General features: G+C 36.4%; 1 pseudogene; it reads left to right on the top strand.

Annotated features, from left to right (window-relative positions):
* Positions 1–11,384: 11,384 nt before the first annotated feature.
* LOC131837871 (olfactory receptor 6C74-like) lies at positions 11,385–12,309 on the top strand (annotated as a pseudogene).
* Positions 12,310–13,426: the final 1,117 nt, after the last annotated feature.

The following is a 13,426-nucleotide window of genomic DNA, read 5'->3' on the forward strand; positions in this document are numbered from 1 at the left end:
TTTTTTCCCTAACTGGAATTAAGATAATGTCCTGTACTGGGCAAGACTGGGCAGGTTTACTGGCAACCTCTTTAAAGTACTGGTATTTTTCTAAGCTCAGGGTCTCAGTTGTGACACAGACCTATCGTATTTAATAATATCACCCAATACATTGTTTTATTATTGCCTTAACAAACTCAAATCTGTTTAGTTGGTACAAATTCCAGATGGTAACATGGCCACATAGATTCAAACTTAATTCTTGGTAAGTTTTATAAAATTTTCCTTGTCCCTCATCCCCTGACTCCTCTAGATGAGGGGTTCCTGAGTATGAGAAGGGTATGACTGGAAACCGGATGAAATTATAGTTGTGGAATGGACTACTCAGATTTTGTGGAAGTGGAGAGAGAGAGGGAGAGAGAGAAAACCCATTATCAGGGAAGAGGACACTTTAGATCCCAGAAGACTTAATGATCTTTGCCGCTAAGAACTGTCTCTGGAGCCTTTCTCCAAAAGACAAATACTTCAGGGCAAGAATTTTAAATTTGCTTGACTTTTAGGTAAGCCATCCTCCATCAGATGAAGATAACAGAGATAATAGGGAACCACTCTAGCACCTCCTAGTCACCCCACACACCTACCTTCACCCACAGGCAAAATACTTCTTTTCAAAACTTATTTTAATTCTGGTAAAATTAACAGACAGTGCAATATTCATTTTAAGTGTACAATATAGTGTTTCAGCAATTGTATACATTTTTCATTGTTCATCACGATAGGTGTATTCTAAATTACCTTCATCTATTTCACCTGTCCCTCCACTCACCTACCCTCTGATAACCATCTGCTTGTTCTCTATAGTTAAGAGTCCACTCTTTGGTTTGTCTCTTTTTCTTTGTTTGCTCCTTAAATTCCACATGTGAGAGAGAAATCGTATGTTATTTGTCTTTCTCTGAATGACTTGTTTCACTTAGCATTATATCCACTAGATCTATCCTTGTTGCAAATGACAAGATTTCATTCTTTTTATGGCTGAGTAATATCAAATTGTATATATATATATATATATATATATATATATATATTTGAAGATAGATGATGGATATATAGATAGACAGATTATAGATACTAGAAAGATAACTATTATATCTTCTTTATCAATTCATCTATCAATGGATACTTGGGTTGTATTGCTTCCATAATTTGGCTTTTTATAAAAAGTGCTACAGTAAACATAGGGGTACAATATCCTTCCAAATTAATGCTTTAAAATTGTTTGGGTAAGTACCCAGTAGTGGAATTGCTGGGTCATATGGTGGTTCTATTTTTAATTTTTTGAGGAATCTCCATAGTGTTTTCCACAGTGGCTGTTCTGATTTGCATTCCCACCAACAGTGTACAAGGGTTCCTTTTTATCCATATCCTCACCAGTATGTGTTCTTTCTTGTGTTTTTTACTTTAGTCAGGCAAAATGCTTCCAAATGTCTTCCTCACTCCTATTTTAAGTCATATAGTGGAGCAGACAAATGTCACATGGATGATGGCTTGAACAAATAGGACAGATGTATTAAATATACGTAAGCAGTCCCTCCAAAAACAAGTTATTGAATTGGGAGCCCTGAGAGCCAGCTGAAAGCTATGTCAGAAGCATTACTAACCTGTAATATGAATGATGGATTTTTAACTCAGCTGCCAACCTCCAAAATTGTAAACTCTTTCTAGGAGACCTTAGCCCCAAGAGGGCTTATACTTGTGTGAGGGCTAGTCACTGGCTTGCATCCTTTTGGAGAACACTGTAACTAGCATCTTGGGAGTGATAAAATAGACCTGCAGAATAATCAGAGAGGACAACAGAGGAACATACTTAGGTGAATTTGCAGCAGAAGCTGAGTTGGTTTAGAAATGAGGGATGGATTTTGTGGGTGGAAATTCTGAAACATTTCTACATGTGATAGCTTTTGCTCTGGACTCTCTATTCAGGAATATTTTGCAACAGATTTGGTAGATTTTTTCCCCTTAGAAGTATATTAAAAATACTATCTTCCCATTCGGTTTCCCTTTCTTCCCCTAATGTCCTCCATGCCATCCCTTATGTTCTACATATGAGTGAAACTGTGTGATAATTGTCTTTCTCTGCTTGTCTTCTTTCACTTAACATAATCTTCTCCACGTCCACCCATGTCAGTGTAAATGATGGGCATTCATCCTTTCTGATGGCTGAGTAATATTCCATTGTATATATGAACATATCTTCTTTATCCATTCATCTCTTGAAGGGTATCTGATCTCTTACCACATTTAGGCTATTGTGGACATTGCTGCTATGAACATTCAGGTGCATATGCTCCTTATTTTCACTACATCTGTATCTTTGGGATAATTACCTAGTAGTGCAACTGCTGGGACATAGGGTAGCTCTAGTTTTTAACTTTTTGAGGAATTCCCATACTATTCTCCAGAGTAGCTGTACCAGCTTCCATTGCAACCACCAGTGTAAGAGGGTTCCCCTTTCTCCATACCTTGACAACATTTGTTGTTTCCTGTCTTGTTAATTTTTGCCATTCTAACTGGTGTAAGGTAGTATCTCCCTGTGGTTTTGACTGCTAACTGAACATAATAATTTTTAAAAAAGATATTGCCTTCTAGTAGGGAAAAATTAGGAAGGTTTTCCTCTTGAAAAGACTGAGAATTTACTAATTTAGGGATTCCTCAGCTTTAGATGTAGGTGCACTGTGTAACACAATACCCATTAGAGCCCTTCTCTGCAGAGAAAGGGAACTGATAAGAATATGAAGCTCCTGCTTCCTGCTATATAATAAATAATAAAGCTTTCTGTCACTGCCCCAATAGGATCCCTCTGTTCAGTATCTGTGAAATGATGGTTGGCCAACCTGTTAGACTCGAGGTAAAATATCAGGCTTTGATTAATACCATAGATTTCAGGGTGCCTGGGTGGCTCAGTGGGTTAAAGCCTCTGCCTTTGGCTCTAGTAATGATCCCAGGGTCCTGGGACTGAGCTCCACATTGGACTCTCTGCTTCCCTCTCTCTCTCTGTCTGCCTCTCTGTGCACTTGTGATCTCTCTCTCTGTGTGTCAAATAAATAAATAAAATCTTAAAAAATATACCATTGATTTGGTAGAATATAAGAAAGACAAATATTGTAGCACTTTAATCACTAATAGCTTTACTTTTATCTTATTTAAATGTTCAGTCTGGTATGTTGAAACTCCTCTATGAAGTCACTGTGTTTCTAAGTTAATGCAATGGTGTCAGGAACCTGGGTTTACTCCCTCTTGTTGAACAGCCAGTGTATTCCTAGTATGGTTGCTCATATTCATGGCTCTAAATGGCTTGTCTTCCCAAGTGCTGATATCACAGCAATGAGAGGGGGGTTAAATGGAAAAGAGCAAATCTCTTTCATCAAACGATAGTCCATGGAAATTACATATCTCCACTTATAACCTTTGCTCATAATTTAGTCACATGGTCACAACAAGTTGCAAGGAAGTCTAGCTATAAACATAGATAAATATTCTATTAATACTGAAGAAGTGAAGAATGGGTGTTATGAAATATAAGTTTAGGATCTACTAGATCATTTTGCAAAGACTTTTGGAGGAAAGACTAAATTTAGAATAGAAACAAAATAACATACAGGACATAAAATTTTAGCTATTTCAGGTACAGTTTCTTTCTATGACTGGCTAATAAATTCTCCAGCTAATACTGTCACCTGTTATTACCAACTGAAATAATCTTTGCTTTTAAAACTTCCAATTTTTTATCTATGTATTTGGGATATTAAAACACATCTGTGTGGAAGGGCAAGCTCAGATTAGGGACATCTATACTGAAAGCTTTGGAGACACAGTTAAAAGTAGCTTTGAAAAAAATATATATAATTTATTTTTTTAATTATTTAGTGCCCGGGGAGAACTCATGTATAATGTATAAATTTGCAACCCTTGGGAATGGTGTTCTTGGATCTCATAACTTCTGGGAACTCGTCATAATCTTTAGATATTTTCCTTCAGGGCCCAGAAGGCATAAATACTCAATGGGATCAAGTGTTCATGAATTATATGGCACTGCAAATAATACTAAGAAAAGCATTCAAAGCATAAATAAGTAAATTATAGTAATGGGGAAATTTAATATGCTACTCTACAAATCTGGAAAAAAAGCTCTAAAGCCATTTACAAAGTAGTTATGAATAGAAACGAAAAATAATCATAGATTGTGGGATAAAGGGAGATTCCTTCAGAAAGGAATGGAATGTCAGTGTGGTTTGTTCAGCCTGATGATAAAAAAGTTAAATATTTAAACAGAGATACTTTGTCGGAATAAGTCTTTTAATAGTTTCCAAAAAGAGAGTTTAATGTTTAGGTGTTTTTGGCAGATTGACTTATGACTCAAATGGTTGAAAAGGATTGGTATGTCTAAAGTTTATTTAGGTCATATTTCCATTAGATATGCTTTAACCCATTTTCTCCTATTTTTACCATTATGGTATTAGCCCTACTTTTTCTAACCTTTAAACTGTGATTTAAGAAAAATCATGGAAAAAGAATACAATGAAAATTAAGTATTAAAAAACATTACATTTCAAAAATTTCACTAATATTCACAAAATCTAACCTAGTTCTGATTTCTAACGGTTTTGTAATGTGACCTTGTTAACTTTTATACAATGCATGTTGGGGGGATTGTTGGGGTGTGTAACTGTTGAAGTTGGACAAAAATATAACCTTATATAATAAAACTGTGATTAAGGTGATTTAGATATAAGCATTCCTACAGTTGTTGCCATTGGAGTAATTTGTGTAAATGAAGAAAAATTTATAATTCATCACTTTACAATTATGTGAACGTAAAAGAACTGTGGAGGAAAAACAACAGTCCTTACTTCTATCCACTCAGTTATTAACATGACTGACAACAGATCTTATTTTTTAATCTGAGAATTCTTCTATAAATGCCTACAGGTATAACTGGAACAAATTTTGTTTGTACTTGTATGGTTATTTTTATGTATATGTCTTTGAAATAATAATGTATGTTTTAGAGATTGGAAATAATTATATCAAAATTCTCAAAACAGAAAATATTTTCTATCTTGGTCCCATTACTAAACCTTAATTATTTTACATGTTTAATATGAAGATACTGAAAAAAGAAATCTTCCTTAGAATCATTAATTTTAAAAAAAAAGCACTTTAAGTTGCCCCATAATTGTTGGTACAGATTGTACTTTTCAGAGGACAATTTAGGAAAAATCCTCTTTCAAACTTAATCCTGATCTCAAATTTTGGTCTCACTTAATATACGCCATGTTTTGTGATAATCATAGTTATCTGTAATTAATATTTATTTAATTACTTATTATTTGAATATCCTTATAATAGAGAAATACATGTCTTCTAAAATTTTGTCAGCACTCTTTTGTGATTCACTGTGTTTGAAACTTACCAAATACCCTTCATCGGTTGCAGGGGGAGGGGGGTTGGGAGAAGGGGTGTGGGGTTATGGACATTGGGGAGGATATGTGCTTTGGTGAGTGCTGTAAAGTGTGTAAAGTGAAATATCACTTTACTAAATGTGTACAGTGTACACAGACCTGTACCCCTGGGGATAAAAATATATGTTTATAAAAAATTAAAAATTAAAAAAAATACCCTTCATCTCTTTTAGGCCATGCTGACCTCAAATTGTTCAGCTTTTCAGTCTGTATTTTAGATAAAGAATAAATGGTAAGTGTAAAGCATAGATGCAGATGAAAGAAATTTTATGGTAAACATTTTTGTGTAATTTTTATTTACTAATAATAATTTACATATTATTAATTTTAAGATTACACTAATTTTTGTTTTAATTTTCTTTTAATTTTTATTTACTAATTTACTTCTTTTAATTTTCCCCATAAAGTCACTATTCTCTCTTTCTTTTTAAAGATTTATTTATTTATTTATTTGAGAGAAAGAAAAAGACAGAGAGCAGGGGGAAGGGCAGAGGGAGAGGAAGAGAAGCAGACTCCATGCTGAGCATGGAGTGGGACTTAATCTGGGATCCTGAGATTATGACCTGAGCCGAAATCAAGAGCCTGCCACTTATCTGATTCAGGCACCCTTCACCATGCTATTTCTAAAAAACCATAGCATCTCTAGGTTTCCATAAGCTTTATCTTTATCTTTCTCCTTGCTCATGCAATTTCCTGAAACCCTATTTATTTATTTCTATCTGCTTATATAGCCACTACTGTCATTTAGATTTTTTTTCATTTTTCACAATCATAACTTTTAGAGGAAAACTGCACTTTTTTTTAATTACACACACCAATATTACCAGACTGTTCCTACTGATGTTTTTGAGAGTACAACATGGGAAGAAAGAGATGATAACAGAGATTGATGGGATGGAAGTATTAAGAAGAATAAAAAATAAAACCATTCATGATATTTCATATTAATTTCTCTGAAATTGTATCTCATTAGCCATGAAAGAAATGACAGAAGAATCAGGCACTTGAATTTGATTAGTTGAGTAAAATGGTAAAGCTATAGTAACCCTGTTTATTGACAGAATCAAGTGCTGTATATTTTATGAAAACATTTTCTGATGTACTTTTTTTTTTTTTAAAGATTTTATCTATTTGACAGAGATCACAAGTAGGCAGAGAGGCAGGCAGAGAGAAAGGAGGAAGCAGGCTCCCCGCTGAGCAGAGAGCCTGGTGCGGGGCTCGATCCCAGGACCCTGGGATCATGACCTGAGCAGAAGGCAGCGGCCTAACCCACTGAGCCACACAGGCGCCCCATCTGATATACTTTTTTTTTTTTTTTTTTTAGACTTTAATTTTTTTTATTTTTTATAAACATATATTTTTATCCCCAGGGGTACAGGTCTGTGAATCACCAGGTTTACACACTTCACAGCACTCACCAAATCACATACCCTCCCCAATGTCCATAATCCCACCGCCTTCTCCCAAACCCCCTCCCCCCGGCAACCCTCAATAGCCAAACTATGGAAAGAACCTAGATGTCCATCAACAGATGAATGGATCAAGAAGATGTGGTATATATACACAATGGAATACTATGCAGCCATCAAAAGAAATGAAAACTTGCCATTTGCTACAACATGGATGGAACTAGAGCGTATCATGCTTAGCGAAATAAGTCAAGCAGAGAAAGACAACTATCATATGATCTCCCTGATATGAGGAAGTGGTGATACAACAGGGAGGCTTAAGTGGGTAGAAGAAGAATAAATGAAACAAGATGGGATTGGGAGGGAGACAAACCATAAGTGATATACTTTTAATGACAATAATCGTTTTGGTTCTAGAATAAAAATCTCTTAATTGAATAGGAAATGGAATCTATCTCAACTCTTGCATAAAATCAAGAGAGAAGAAGCATTTTTCAATGTCTTAAAATGCAGTCTAATTTCCCTGTGATATTTCCTCATATAAAAATGCTCTCGAATTCTCCCCTCGTGGTCCAGTAGCTGTTTGTCCCTCTTTTGCTCAGCTTCTTTATTCTCTGTCATTTGGTCTTCTATATCACTAATTCTTTCTTCTGCCTCATTTATCCTAGCAGTTAGAGCCTCCATTTTTGATTGCACCTCATTAATAGCTTTTTTGATTTCACCTTGGTTAGATTTTAGTTCTTTTATTTCTCCAGAAAGGGCTTTTATATCTCTCGAGAGGGTTTCTCTAATATCTTCCATGCCTTTTTCGAGCCCGGCTAGAACCTTGAGAATTGTCATTCTGAACTCTAGATCTGACATATTACCGATGTCTGTATTGATTAGGTCCCTAGCCTTCGGTACTGCCTCTTGTTCTTTTTTTTGTGTTGAATTTTTATGTCTTGTCATTTTGTCCAGATAAGAGTAAATGAAGGGGCAAGTAAAATGCTAAAAGGGTGGCAACAACCCCAGGAAAATATGCTTTAACCAAATTAGAAGAGATCCAAAATCGTGAGTGGGGAGAAAGGGGATAAAAAGAGGTTCAAAAAGGAAGAAAGAAAAAAAAAAAAAAAAAACAAAAAGAAAAGAAGAAAAAAAAAAAAGAAAAGAAAAGAAAAGAATTTTTAAAAAAAGAAAACACCTAAGAAAAATGTAAAAAAGAAAATATATATATATTAGATAAACTAGTAAAAAATCGTTAAAAAAGAAAAAGGTAACAGTTAAAAAAAAAATTTTACCCGAAGGCGAGAAAAAAAAAAATGAAAAATAAAAAATTAAATTAACTGCAAGACTAAAAAAAATCACAGGAAAAAAGCCATGAGTTCCGTGTTTGGCTTTCTCCTCCTCTGGAATTCTGCTGCTCTCCTTGGTATTGAAACCGCACTCCTTGGTAGGTGAACTTGGTCTCGGCTGGATTTCTTGTTGATCTTCTGGGGGAGGGGCCTGGTGTAGTGATTCTCAAGTGTATTTGCCCCAGGCGGAATTACACCGCCCTTACCCGGGGCCGGGGTGAGTAATCTGCTCGGGTGTGCTTTCAGGAGCTTTTGTTACCTGAGCGCTTTCCGTAGAGTTCCAGAGGACAGGAATACAAATGGCGGCCTCCTGGTCTCCGGCCCGGAGGAGCCGAGAGCCCAGGGCCCCACTCCTCAGTGCGCCCTCAGAGAACAGCGCCCAGTTACTCCCGTCTGCCTGACCTCCGGCCGCGCTCCGAGCTCACCGAGCCTGCGACCGGTTCAAGGTAACACGGAGCTGCGAGCTTACTGTCGGCTCTGCCTCTGTAGCCGGCTTTCCCGTTCCAATACCCGCAAGCTCTGCGACACTCAGACACCCCCGATCCTTCTGTGACCCTGCGGGACCTGAGGCCACGCTGACCCCGCGTGGGCTTCGCCCCGGTTTAGCCTCTGGAGCGATGCTAGAACTTATACAGGAATTCAGTAAAGTGTCAGGATAGAAAATCAATGCACAGAAATCAGTTGCATTTCTCTACACCAACAGCAAGACAGAAGAAAGAGATATTAAGGAGTCAATCCCATTTACAATTGCATCCAAAACCATAAGATACCTAGGAATAAACCTAACCAAAGAGACACAGAATCTATACTCAGAAAACTATAAAGTACTCATGAAAGAAATTGAGGAAGACACAAAGAAATGGAAAAATGTTCCATGCTCCTGGATTGGAAGAATAAATATTGTGAAAATGTCTATGCTACCTAAAGCAATCTACACATTTAATGCAATTCCTATCAAAGTACCATCCATCTTTTTCAAAGAAATGGAACAAATAATGCTAAAATTTATATGGAACCAGAAAAGACCTCGAATAGCCAAAGGGATATTGAAAAAGAAAGCCAACGTTGGTGGCATCACAATTCCGGACTTCAAGCTCTATTACAAAGCTGTCATCATCAAGACAGCATGGTACTGGCACAAAAACAGACACATAGATCAATGGAACAGAATAGAGAGCCCAGAAATAGACCCTCAAATCTATGGTCAACTAATCTTCGACAAAGCAGGAAAGAATGTCCAATGGAAAAAAGACAGCCTTTTCAATAAATGGTGCTGGGAAAATTGGACAGCCACATGCAGAAAAATGAAATTGGACCATTTCCTTACACCACACACAAAAATAGACTCAAAATGGATGAAGGACCTCAATGTACGAAAGGAATCCATCAAAATCCTTGAGGAGAACACAGGCAGCAACCTCTTCGACCTCTGCCGCAGCAACATCTTCCTAGGAACAACGCAAAAGGCAAGGGAAGCAAGGGAAAAAATGAACTACTGGGATTTCATCAAGATCAAAAGCTTTTGCACAGCAAAGGAAATAGTTAACAAAATCAAAAGACAACTGACAGAATGGGAGAAGATATTTGCAAACGACATATCAGATAAAGGACTAGTGTCCAGAATCTATAAAGAACTTAGCAAACTCAACACCCAAAGAACAAATAATCCAATCAAGAAATGGGCAGAGGACATGAACAGACATTTCTGCAAAGAAGACATCCAGATGGCCAACAGACACATGAAAAAGTGCTCCATATCACTCGGCATCAGGGAAATACAAATCAAAACCACAATGAGATATCACCTCACACCAGTCAGAATGGCTAAAATCAACAAGTCAGGAAATGACAGATGCTGGCGAGGATGCGGAGAAAGGGGAACCCTCCTACACTGTTGGTGGGAATGCAAGCTGGTGCAGCCACTCTGGAAAACAGCATGGAGGTTCCTCAAAATGTTGAAAATAGAACTGCCCTATGACCCAGCAATTGCACTATTGGGTATTTACCCTAAAGATACAAATGTAGTGATCCAAAGGGGCACATGCACCCGAATGTTTATAGCAGCAATGTCCACAATAGCCAAACTATGGAAAGAACCTAGATGTCCATCAACAGATGAATGGATCAAGAAGATGTGGTATATATACACAATGGAATACTATGCAGCCATCAAAAGAAATGAAATCTTGCCATTTGCAACAACATGGATGGAACTAGAGCGTATCATGCTTAGCGAAATAAGTCAAGCAGAGAAAGACAACTATCATATGATCTCCCTGATATGAGGAAGTGGTGATGCAACATGGAGGCTTAAGTGGGTAGAAGAAGAATCAATGAAACAAGATGGGATTGGGAGGGAGACAAACCATAAGTGACTCTTAATCTCACAAAACAAACTGAGGGTTGCCGGGGGGAGGGTGTTTGGGAGAAGGGGTTGGGATTATGGACATTGGGGAGGGCATGTGATTTGGTGAGTGCTGTGAAGTGTGTAAACCTGGTGATTCACAGACCTGTACCCCTGGGGATAAAAATATATGTTTATAAAAAATAAAAAAAAAAATGCTCAACAATTGCTATAATCACATCGGTTAGTCTCTGGTAGAACTGAATTAAGGATGAAATTCTCTGTCCAGCTGCTGTGGAAATGCAAACTATAGTTCTTCCTGGCATATCCATCTTCAAAACATGAATGAGCATTGTTTACTTTTCTTTTTTTTTTAATTTATTTTTATTTTTTATAAACATATATTTTTATCCCCAGGGGTACAGGTGTGTGAATCCCCAGGTTTACACACTTCACAGCACTCACCAAATCACATGCCCTCCCCAATGTCCATAATCCCAACCCCTTCTCCCAAACACCCTCCCCCCGGCAACCCTCAGTTTGTATTGTGAGATTAAGAGTCACTTATGGTTTGTCTCCCTCCCAATTCCATCTTGTTTCATTTATTCTTCTCCTACCCACTTAAGCCTCCATGTTGCATCACCACTTCCTCATATCAGGGAGATCATATGAGCATTGTTTTCTATCTGAAATATCACTTTACTAACTTTAAACACTTAAATCACTGTTATTTTTCCATTGGGATCATCAATTTCTTTCTTCCTTTCTTTTCTATTTAGACCTGCAAAGGTAAAGGTCAGTAATGGAAAACTGCACACAAGTGATAGTGTTTATTCTGGCAGGTTTGACTGATGACCCACAGTTGAAAGTTGTGTTATTTGTCTTTCTGCCTCTCACCTACTTGCTGAGCATCACCGGCAATCTGACCATCATCACACTCACCCTTTTGGATACTCACCTCAAGACCCCCATGTATTTTTTCCTTCGGAATTTTTCATTCCTAGAAATTTCTTATACTACTACATGCATCCCTAAATTGTTGGTTACTATGGCAACTGGAGACAAAACCATTTCCTTTCATTGTTGTGCAACTCAAGTGTTTTTTACCTTCCTCCTTGGTGCATCTGAATTTTACTTGCTGGCTGCTATGTCCTAAGACCACTATGTTGCCATCTGTAAGCCCCTGCATTACACAACCATCATGAACAGTAAGATCTGCATTCAACTTGTCTTCTGTTGTTGGTTTGCTGGGTTTTTTGTCATCTTTCCACCTCTCCTCTTAGGCATAAATCTTGACTTCTGTGCCTCCAACATTGTTGACCATTTCTACTGTGATACAACTCCCCTCATGCAGATCTCCTGCAGCTCTTAGAGACAATGGGATACATCTCTGCTTTGGTGACACACATAGTCACATTGGTGATGGTGATAATATCATATATCTATATTGTCTTAACAGTTCTAAAAATCCCTTCAAGTAAGCAGAAGAAAAAACTTTTCAACATGTTTTCACATGATTGTGATATCCCTTTCTTATGGCAGCTGCATCTTCATGTATGTTAAACCATCAGTCAAACAAAGAACATCTTTTTTCCAAGGGAATTGTAGTGCTCAATAATTCTGTGGCTCCACTTTTTAATCCTTTCATTTACACTTTGAAGAACCCACAGGTGAATAAAGCCTTCATGAATATAGTACACAAAATTGTTTATTTTTCAAACAAATGAGTTTTCTGTTGCATAATACATACTGGAAATGAACAAAGTTGTCTTATATAATATCAGTGTATTCAATAGTAGCTTTCAGTACATAGTTTCCTCTTTTTTCCCTTTATCTCTATGATACTCATCTTAATCTCTTTCATGTTTTATCCACAAAAGCTTTTGCTTTTAATGTTCATGTTCCTATATTCTTCATGAGATATATCTTTTTTTCTCATCTCACTTCCTTTTCCTCTAGATATAGGAAAGAAATAAAGCCACATTTTTCAATCTATCTCTCTTGTCTATAATTCCTACTTACTCAAGACTACAAAATATTGTTTAATTTGAATTATACTTATTGTAACACACAATTCAAAGGTTATTACTATCTTTATTTGTGATCAGGTTTATGTTCTTAAACACAGTGAGTTTATTTACTGAAATTACTCATTAATTTATAATAAAACATTATATTCATTTATATTTTTAAAATACAATCTGTTGGCAATAATTATGTTTAAAGTAATTATAATAAAATTTTAACAGAGATTAGCCATCAGTGGTGGTGCTCATCTTTGAAATTGTCTATTAGAAATGTGATTGTTTTGCTAAAGTATGTTCTGTAGGAACTAGTTATTTAGAAGAAAATATGTTTGAATAATGCTATCTTAAGGAACTGAATAAAATATAAGCAGGAGGAAGTCTATGTATATGATCAACTGGACAATATTTTATGTATATGTAAAGCTTGTAGAATGAACTGCTTCTTAAAAGGTATTTGGGTTACAAATATGATTTCAAGAATGTTGTAATTGTATATGTGTGGGTGTGTATACACATACATATACACACATAGTATGTACATGTGTATGTGTGTATATTGTAAGTATGTGTACATGTACATATATGTATTCACATATATATATGTATATCCATATTGAGTCTAATACAGTTGATCCTGGAAGAGGATAGCAATTGGGGCAATGCCCCTTGCAAAGTAAAATCCATATATACCTTTTTACTCTCTGAAATGTTTACTGTTAATAGACTACTGTTGACGGGAAGACTTATTGATAACATAACCAGTTTATTGATACATATTTTCTATATTGCATGTATTATATCTTGTAATATTACAATA

This window comes from Mustela lutreola, chromosome 8 (genome assembly GCF_030435805.1).
Source record: "Mustela lutreola isolate mMusLut2 chromosome 8, mMusLut2.pri, whole genome shotgun sequence".
Classification (NCBI taxonomy): domain Eukaryota; kingdom Metazoa; phylum Chordata; class Mammalia; order Carnivora; family Mustelidae; genus Mustela; species Mustela lutreola.